Raw genomic sequence first — 9,451 nt, forward strand, 5'->3', positions numbered from 1 at the left:
ATTCGGATATTGTTCCATAACGGCAGTACTGTAACTGGGCACTGCAGGGAAATGATTGAAAGCCTGATCTTGAAACGCTTTTTTTTGTCCTCAACCATGGCTGCATTTTGCAGGCTAAGTGAACTCGCAGAACTTTGAAGTTGGAGTTTTAAAAAGCCTCCTTGTTCAGCAGCTACAGGAGGCGAGGCTATATTTCTATCCGATGCTTCACTTTAAACTATTCATCCAGTAAAACTGAACGTAAGGTGACGTATAGAAAGTTTTTTAAGCCCTCATAAAGTATACGTTTAATACCTCAAATATTCTTAACTTAATATTTATATTTATGGGGCAATAGGGCAAGTATGTCTAATAGATACTGGTACGAATATTGACCAAACCTCCACGAATTTCATCCTAGATATCAACCCCACCACCAACAACAAAGTATTATATCCCACACATTGTAATAATATTCAATAAGATGTGTGGTACAATTTAAAGTTACTGTAGGAAAACGCAAGAAAAGAAAAGACAGAATTTTACAACGACGATTTGCAGTACTGTTACAAGGAAGCGAGTCATTGACACCACATATAAATGTACAGGGGTTGGAGAAAAATATGGAAACACCGTGGGAAATGCATGTTTGAATGTAAATGCAGATGCTAGTCTAGCCTGCAGGTTGTGGTATTTGACCAAGATAGGCACGTGTGCAATGTGCTCAGTACGTTGCAGTCGTGGCCAGAATAGGGTTCTGTGTAGTTGTGAGTGCACTATGTCGGACTTCAGTGAATTCTAATGTGGGAAAATTATTGGTGGTCGTGTGGTGGGTTCCTCCTCTAACCAAGGTAGACGAAATGTTTGGCGTTTCAATAGATATCACACCCAGAATTTATACCGCTTGCAAGGAATGCGGGAAAACATCATCTGATTGCTTGTAAGTCACAACGGGGACGAAAGTGTGTGTTGTAACGGACGCTCATTGAAGAGGATTCTGACGAAAATTAAGAGGACAGCAGTTACAAAAGGGACGGTAAAACTGAATGTCGCTCTCGTAAACCCTGTCAGCGCCAAAACAATGCGGAGGGAGCTTCAAAAGCTGAGAATTGCAGGGGGAGTTGGAGTTCAGAAACCACTCATCAGTGACGTAAATACCCAAAATAAGAAACTGCAGAGTCGAAGCAATAAAATCTTCACTATTGGGCGCTGGAAGAATGTAATTTGGCTGTATCAGTCCTGTTTCGCCGTGTTTCCAACTTCCGACCGAGTTTATGTGCCAAGAAAGAAACGTGGAAGGGGTTCGGTGATGATTCAGTCAGCGATGTGGTGGTATTCCATGGGCCTCATGGTTATTCTGCAAGATCTCATTACTGCCAAGGATTATTTGACCATTGTGGCTGATTAGGTACATTCCACGGCGCAATTTGTGGTCCGCAGTGGCCCTGTTCACACAGCCGACATTCTCCAGGACTGGTTTTCTATGACGAATTGTCACATCTCCCGTGACCGCCAGTCACCAGATCTTAGTATTAGTGAAGTATTGTGATCTACCTTGGATAGCAGACTGCGTGATCGTTGTCTACCTCCATCATCGTTATGTGAACTTGCCTCTATTTTGCTGGAAGAATGGGGTAATATTCCTTCGAATACCATACAGGATCTGTATTTATCAACTCCCAATCGACTAACAGCTGATTTAAATAACAACGGTTTTCCATCTGATATACAGAGTGATTATAATTAAAGTTAAATTTTCAAAACGCTGTAGAAAGACACCACTGGTCAGAATGACGTCAAATTGCAACGGAATACTATAGGAGAAGGAGGTTTACGTTTGGCAGAAGAAAAATAAAAAGTTACAAAATGTAGCAATAGATGGCGCTGTACGCATCATAATTTAATAGCGTCGACAACAAATGAATCATACAACATTGCCTAAGGTGTACGTTTGACGTTAAACAAACTGTACTACTCAGAGAGCGCGGGTGTACCTGTGTGATACTTTTAGTTACGTAAGCCCATCCACCACGGCAAGTCATATCACATTGGATGGGAATAATCGGTTTGTAATTGTCCTGAGGCCAAAAACCACATGAAAAACGTCTCTCACATCGTTTTTTTTATCGTCCTGAGGCCAAAAACCGCATAAAAAGCATCAGTCAAAATCAAATCGGATTATTAATTTCCCTGTGGCTGGTGCAAACCAAGTTCAATATGCTGTCCACCGTTTTCTGCAACAAGTTGAAATCGAGAAACAGCACGTTCCACAACTGCTCGAAGTTGAAATCGAGAAACAGCACGTTCCACAACTGATCGAAGTGTTTCAGGGGTCGCGCAGTGCGTGCCTTCGACACAGCTAAGTTTGTAATCGGAATACTGAACACAACATCTTTTAGACAGCCCCACAGCCAGAGGTCACACGGATTAAGATCAGGTGACCAGGATGGCCAGGCTTTAGGGAAATTGCGGCTGATAATTCTAGCATTTCTGAAATGGCGCTTCAGCAGCTCCTTAACTGGATTTGCATTGTGCGGAGGTGCGCCATCTTGCATAAAAATGATTCCATCAACACATCCACGCTGTTGGAGAGCTAGAATGACGTGGTCGCACCACACAGTGACCTTATCAGGAAGAAGTGGTTCTGGTTGGTTTGCGTGTGCATTTTCCGTTGCCCGTACTCGACAATTCTGTTTATTCACATATACTGGCAGATAGAAGTGGGCTTCGTCTGTCCACAAAATCTTCCACGGCCAGTCATTGTCCACTTCCATGCGAGCAAGAAATTCTAAAGCAATTGTCTCGATTGCTGGCAGCTCAACAGGAAGCAACTCATGCACATGGGAAATGTTGAATGGATAACAAAGACGGATTTGTAGGATTTTACGCACCGTGCTCACGGCTATGTCCAATGTTCGGGCAGTTCTCCGTGCACTACACGTTTGCACACCACCACTCGTCTCCTCCGGCATTGCTGTGGCCACTGATTCCACTGACGTCGAATCAGTTCGTTTCCTACTTGTACCACATTGCACACGAAAAGGATCCGCCTTTTCGAATTTCAAATCGTTATCTCCAGACCCACGGCAGTCATCGGACCAACGCCTTTTTTAAAACCCTTCAGTGTCCGAAACTTCTGCAGAGCAACGTCTGCACAGTCATCATTCTTATAATACAGCTTTACAAGGATAGTGCGATCCTGCATTGAGACAGTCATGGCGAACGTTGCAGACGTGAAAGGAGGAAAAGCCGAGTACCCGGCGTGTTTATACCAACTTCAATGGGCCGTGCGCGTAACAGGTGTTTTCATTTACATATTCTGACACATACAGCGCCATCTAGTGATCAACTTTTACACTATTTTTTTCTTCTGCCATACGTTTTCCACCTTCTCCGATAATATCGGGTTGCAATTGGACGTCATTTTGACCAGTGGTGTTACTTGTATAGCGTTTTCAAAGTTTAACTTTAATTATAATCACCCAGTATATCTATACTACGCAAGCCGCTTTACGGTTTGTGGTGGAAAATACTTTGTGTAACACTGTCGCTTTCCCCTCTTTCCTGTTCCAGTCAGGTCCGGTCTGTAAGAAGAAAGACTGAGGGTAACCGTCCATGAGAGCTCGAATCGCCCTATTACTTTCGTGTTTTTTTTTTCTTCCAAGATTTATGCGTAGGAGGAAGCTACATATTCATTGGCTCATCTTAGAAGATACGATCTCAGAAGTACCAGGTGTTCAGAAAGTAACTATGAAGTGCCATGTTGTGGTGTGCTAAGTAATGATGATTGATTGTCAATTATCAATACAACATTTTCCATTGTTTAAAATATCTGAACAATATTTGACCAGGTATTTGTATTTGTTCATAAGTCCAGGTTGATTGAAGAGCGACGTCTTTGAGCCGTGGCCGGCTCGCACTGATGCCGTTTTTTCTTTTTGTCATTTTCTCACCATCGATTGGCGCCTTATTGCTCCCTCAGCTACCACCTGAACGAGTTGCTCACTTGCCTCCATCAGTGGCAGCAGCAGCGTTTAGCTATACTAGTACTGCTGTACCATCTTTGGTGTGACCGCTATATCTTCCGTGTGGTGGTATGTGTGGGTAGTTGGTCAGTTGCGATAGGGCAGGGAGGAAGTCTCCGTGGCGTGTGGTCAGGCTGGGGCCGCTGGCGACGTGCACGCACGGTCAGAGTTGTGAGGCACTAGCTGCGAGAGCTGCAAAGTTCGTCGCCTACCGAACCTGGATACTGGAGCTGAGTAATCAGTTAATCTGTTACGAAACCTCAATTGCTGTGAAATCTCTTTCTTCATTGCCGGTTGTTACTTCATGGGCCGTTCCCGCAAGCAGCAACGTATGGTGTACTAGAGTCGGCAAATTTTACAGCCTCCTTCCTGTATTATGTTTAACTATTGAAATGATTGTAACTCATTAGTGAAGTTCACCAGCAGTACCGTCTGCCTTGTGGCCATTAACATTCCAGTTACCTGCCCTGGTCGTTAGTGTAGTTTTCCAGCAGTGTGCTTTCCTCGCCATGTTGATGGTATCTGGCACGGCGTGTAGTTCGACACCTTGATGATGTTCTCCTTTTTTTCTTTGAGTGGTTATTGTGGTTTGATTGTGTTTAGATGCCAATTATCAAGATGTAATGTTGCTGTGATCTTCGTCCTCACTGATATTTTTGGCTGTCATGCCGTCGGTCGGGTGGAAGGGAATCGATAATGTTGTTGGTTGTTTCTTCAGCCATCCCTAGGTCGTGCTGCCACCCACTATTCAGTGTTACGCTTGGCTGCCTGTCTCGCCTAACCTGTTGTTACAGTTTCCTCCCCAGGCCGACCCTTGGAACACTTCTGAGCACCACCGTTCTGTTGTTTGGGATTGTGATTTTCTTTTGTCTCAAGTACTGTGCGAGGCCTCCCGCCATGTATTGATTTAGTTTGTTTTAAGGTTCAATATGTGGCCTTCAGCCGAACCTTATATGAAATATTTTAAGATATGGTCTTCAGCCGTCTGAAGTAAAAAAAAAAAAAAATTTAAAAAAATAATCATCTGAAAATTTATTATCGAGGCCTTAAGCCTTGAGTTGTTCTATGTTCAGTATATGGCCTTCAGCCAAACTTCATGTAAAATATTTTAAGATACGGCCTTCAGCCGTCAAAGAAAGAATCATTTGAAATTTCAAAATTTTCCTCACTATCCTAATTTCTTATCCAGGCCTTAAGCCTTAAGTTGTTCTACCTGCAGTATATGGCCTTCAGCCGAACCTTATGTGAAGTATTTTAAGATTAGGACTTCAGCCTACTTAAAGTAAAATTTGGAAGGTCTTTGTCTAAAATCTTTTAAAATTTCCTTACAAGAGTTCTTGTTATCCAGGCCTTAAGCCTTAAGTTGTTCTGTCTGCAGTATATGGCCTTCAGCCGAGCCTTATGTGAAGTATTTTAAGATTAGGACTTCAACCTACTTAAAGTAAAATTTGGAAGGTCTTTGTCTAAAATCTTTTAAAATTTCTTTATATGAGTTCTTGTTATCCAGGCCTTAAGCCCTCAGTTCTTCTATTTTGTAACTAAGGCATTCAGCTGTGTATATTCCTTAACGCAATTTTAATAACTTGTGTTCCGGCCTTCAGCCGTTTTGTTCCTGAATTCTCTTAAGGGCATGTGTGATTAAGTACTTTTGACAAATAAAGTTTGTATGTTTTTGCAGCTAGCAGCAACTGATTTGGGCCCCTTTCCGCAACCTCATCCGCTCTGTCTTGCGAAACCAGATTTCAGTCTTGTGTGACATCATTGTGATCCCGGTCATGATGCTGACGATTGAACGAAGACTGTTTCTTGTGGAGCATGGAATGGAGACAAGTTTACCTCAGCAGTAGAAGCCGCATTTGCAGTAAAGTTCCCAGCAGTGAACATGCCTAACCACAATGCTGTACGGAACCACCGGAAGCGCTCATAATGCTGCAAAATCAGACAGGTCATCCACATCCACATCCGAAGAGAAGGTGGCGGTTGTGCAAGACATGATGCTGCAAAGTCCAAAGAAATCGGTTAGACGACTAGATCAGCAGGCCCACGTGTCCGTCTGTTCTGCTCACAAGATTCTGCGGAAGTTCGTCACAGGGTTATATGGTGAGCGTGATAGCGTTACGGAGATGTTTAGCAAACTCAAGTGGAAGACTCTGCAAGAGAGGCGCTCTGCATCGCGGTGTAGCTTGCTTTCCAGGTTTCGAGAGGGTGCGTTTCTGGATGAGGTATCGAATATATTGCTTCCCCCTACTTATACCTCCCGAGGAGATCACGATTGTAAAATTAGAGAGATTCGAGCGCGCACGGAGTCTTTCCGGCAGTCTTCCTGCGAACCATACGCGACTGGAACAGGAAAGGGAGGTAATGACAGTGGCACGTAAAGTGCCCTCCGCCACACAACGTTGGGCGGCTTGCAGAGTATAAATGTAGATGTAGGTGTAGAAGTCACTGTCCGTGTATTCGTACAAAATGTCGGTAGTGCAAGAACTGAGAGACACCGATCGCCCGGCGCTAGTGAATTTTTGCAGCTGGTTTCTGATTACGATAATGTTTGGCTTGTGGGACACACAACTGCGCGGTAGAAAGTCCCAATTTTTGCACAGTCCAATTTTTTTCACAGTCTAATCTAGCCACCGTCACGAATGATGAGGATGATGATGAAATAATGAGGGCAACATAAACACCAAGTCCCCGGGCAGAGAAGTGCTCCAACCCGGCCAGGAATCAAACCAGGGACCCCATGATACAGAAGTAACAAAGCTAGCCGCTAGACCACAAGTTACGGACCAAACAGTTTCTGTCCTTGCTGCAGAACAATGCCGAGGGGATTCTTCGCACAACGTTTTACACGTGTGAGGTATGGTTTCATCTCTCCGGTTACGTGAACAGCCAGAATAGTCGTGTGTGGACTATGGAGAATCTGCATGTATTTAAGGTGTCCCCACTGCATGATCAAAAGCTTGGTGTTTGGTGCGCCGTGACTCGTAAACGCATCATTGGGCCAATCTTCTTTCAGGACACCATAAATGCAGAACGGTACTGCACCTGGATTCTGGAGCCCTTCCTAGGTGAACTGAATGAGGACGAAATTGAGAATGCCTGGTTCCTAAAAGAAGATGTGACTGCACATACTATCCACAAGGCGACGCCATCATCTCTCGAGGACTCTGAGGTCCGCGCTCACTCGACTTGGCTCCACCGGATTACTTTCTATGAGGCCCGTTGAAGGGTAAGGTCTATGAAGGAAATCCGCACATCATACAAGAACTCCAAGCTGCACTGACACGTCACATTCGGACCATCGCTCACGATGTTCGGCACAACGTCTTCAAGAACAAGAAGAAACGTGAGCAACTGTGTCTTCAAGTTCAAGGGAATAACTTCCAGCACCTGTTATAACTTCCATGACTTTAATAAGGCAAGTTATGAACTGCATAGTTACTTACTGAACACAATAAAGCCACACCGTGATACGAGGTGCATTCAAGTTCTAAGGCCTCCGATTTTTTTTCTCCGGACTGGAAAGAGATAGAAACATGCGCATTGTTTTAAAATGAGGCCGCGTTCATTGTCAATATGTCCCACAGGTGGCAGCACCGCACGGCAGATGGAATTTTACCGCCAGCGGCGAGAATGAGAACTGTTTTAAATACTTAAAATGGCGACGTTTTCCTTACTTGAACAGCGTGCAATCACTCGTTTTCTGAATTAGCGTGGTGTGAAACCAACTGAAATTCATCGACAGTTGAAGGAGACATGTGGTGATGGAGTTATGGATGTGTCGAAAGTGCGTTCGCGGGTGCGACAGTTTAATGAAGGCAGAACATCGTGTGACAACAAACCGAAACAACCTCGGGCTCGCACAAGCCGGTCTGACGACACGATCGAGAAAGTCGAGAGAATTGTTTTGGGGGATCGCCGAATGACTGTTGAACAGATCGCCTCCAGAGTTGGCATTTCTGTGGGTTCTGTGTACACAATCCTGCATGACGACCTGAAAATGCGAAAAGTGTCATCCAGGTGGGTGCCATGAATGCTGACAGACGACCACATGGCTGCCCGTGTGGCATGTTGCCAAGCAATGTTGACGCGCAACGACAGCATGAATGGGACTTTCTTTTCGCCGGTTGTGACAATGGACGAGACGTGGATGCCATTTTTCAATCCAGAAACAAAACGCTAGTCAACTCAATGGAAGCACACAGATTCACCGCCACCAAAAAAATTTCGGGTAACCGCCAGTGCTGGAAAAATGATGGTGTCCATGTTCTGGGACAGCGAGGGCGTAATCCTTACCCATTGCGTTCCAAAGGGCACTACGCTAACAGGTGCATCCTACGAAAATGTTTTGAAGAACAAATTCCTTCCTGCACTGCAACAAAAACGTCCGGGAAGGGCTGCGCGTGTGCTGTTTCACCAAGACAACGCACCCGCGCATCGAGCTACCCTTACGCAACAGTTTCTTCGTGATAACAACTTTGAAGTGATTCCTCATGCTCCCTACTCACCTGACCTGGCTCCTAGTGACTTTTGGCTTTTTCCAACAATGAAAGACACTCTCCGTGGCCGCACATTCACCAGCCGTGCTGCTATTGCTTCAGCGATTTTCCAGTGGTCAGAACAGACTCCTAAAGAAGCCTTCGCCGCTGCCATGTAATCATGGCGTCAGCGTTGTGAAAAATGTGTACGTCTGCAGGGCGATTACGTCGAAAAGTAAAGCCAGTTTCATCGATTTCGGGTGAGTACTTAATTAGAAAAAAAATCGGAGGCCTTAGAACTTGAATGCACCTCGTACAAGACGCCTCTCTTTCAGCGTTTGCCATTAGAGCTGGCTGAGCATGTCCGTGACGCATTCCGGCACATTAGATGAAATGCTAACGATACGCGGTACTCTGCATTCGACCACATCCGTCTCCTCTATCAGTCCCACCTGTTACGGATCCCAGACGAGAATTATCCAAGTACTGCTCGAACGAGGGTTTTGTAAGCTACCTCCTTTGTGGGTAGACTACATTACGTGAGGATTCTCCCAATAAATCTTTCTGGCATCTCCACTACAGCCGCGATTCGTTTTATGCGGCCGTTCCACTTTAAAACGCCAACGACCTTGCCGCAGTGATGACACTGGTTCCCGTCAGACCACCGAAGTTAAGCGCTGTCGGGCTGGGCTAGCACTTGGATGGGTGACCATCCGGTCTGCCGAGCGCTGTTGGCAAGCAGGGTGCACTCAACCCTTGTGAGGCAAACTGAGGAGCTACTTGATTGAGAAGTAGTGGCCACGCTCTCAGAAACTAACATACGGCCGGGAGAGCGGTGTACTGACCACATGCCTTCCATATCCGCATCCAGTGACGCCTGTGGGCTGAGGATGACACGGCGGCCGGTCGGTGCCGTTAGGCCTTCATGGCCTGCTCTAGAGGAGCTTTTTTTTAGTTTTTTCCACTTCAAAA

At 45.3% G+C, this 9,451-nt stretch overlaps 1 pseudogene; it reads left to right on the forward strand.

Annotated features, from left to right (window-relative positions):
- The first annotated feature begins 9,098 nt into the window (after window positions 1-9,098).
- Window positions 9,099-9,216, forward strand: LOC126189132 (5S ribosomal RNA; annotated as a pseudogene).
- The last annotated feature ends 235 nt before the right edge of the window (window positions 9,217-9,451 follow it).

The sequence above is a fragment of the Schistocerca cancellata genome, chromosome 5 (genome assembly GCF_023864275.1).
Source record: "Schistocerca cancellata isolate TAMUIC-IGC-003103 chromosome 5, iqSchCanc2.1, whole genome shotgun sequence".
In the NCBI taxonomy this organism is placed as follows: Eukaryota; Metazoa; Arthropoda; class Insecta; order Orthoptera; family Acrididae; genus Schistocerca; species Schistocerca cancellata.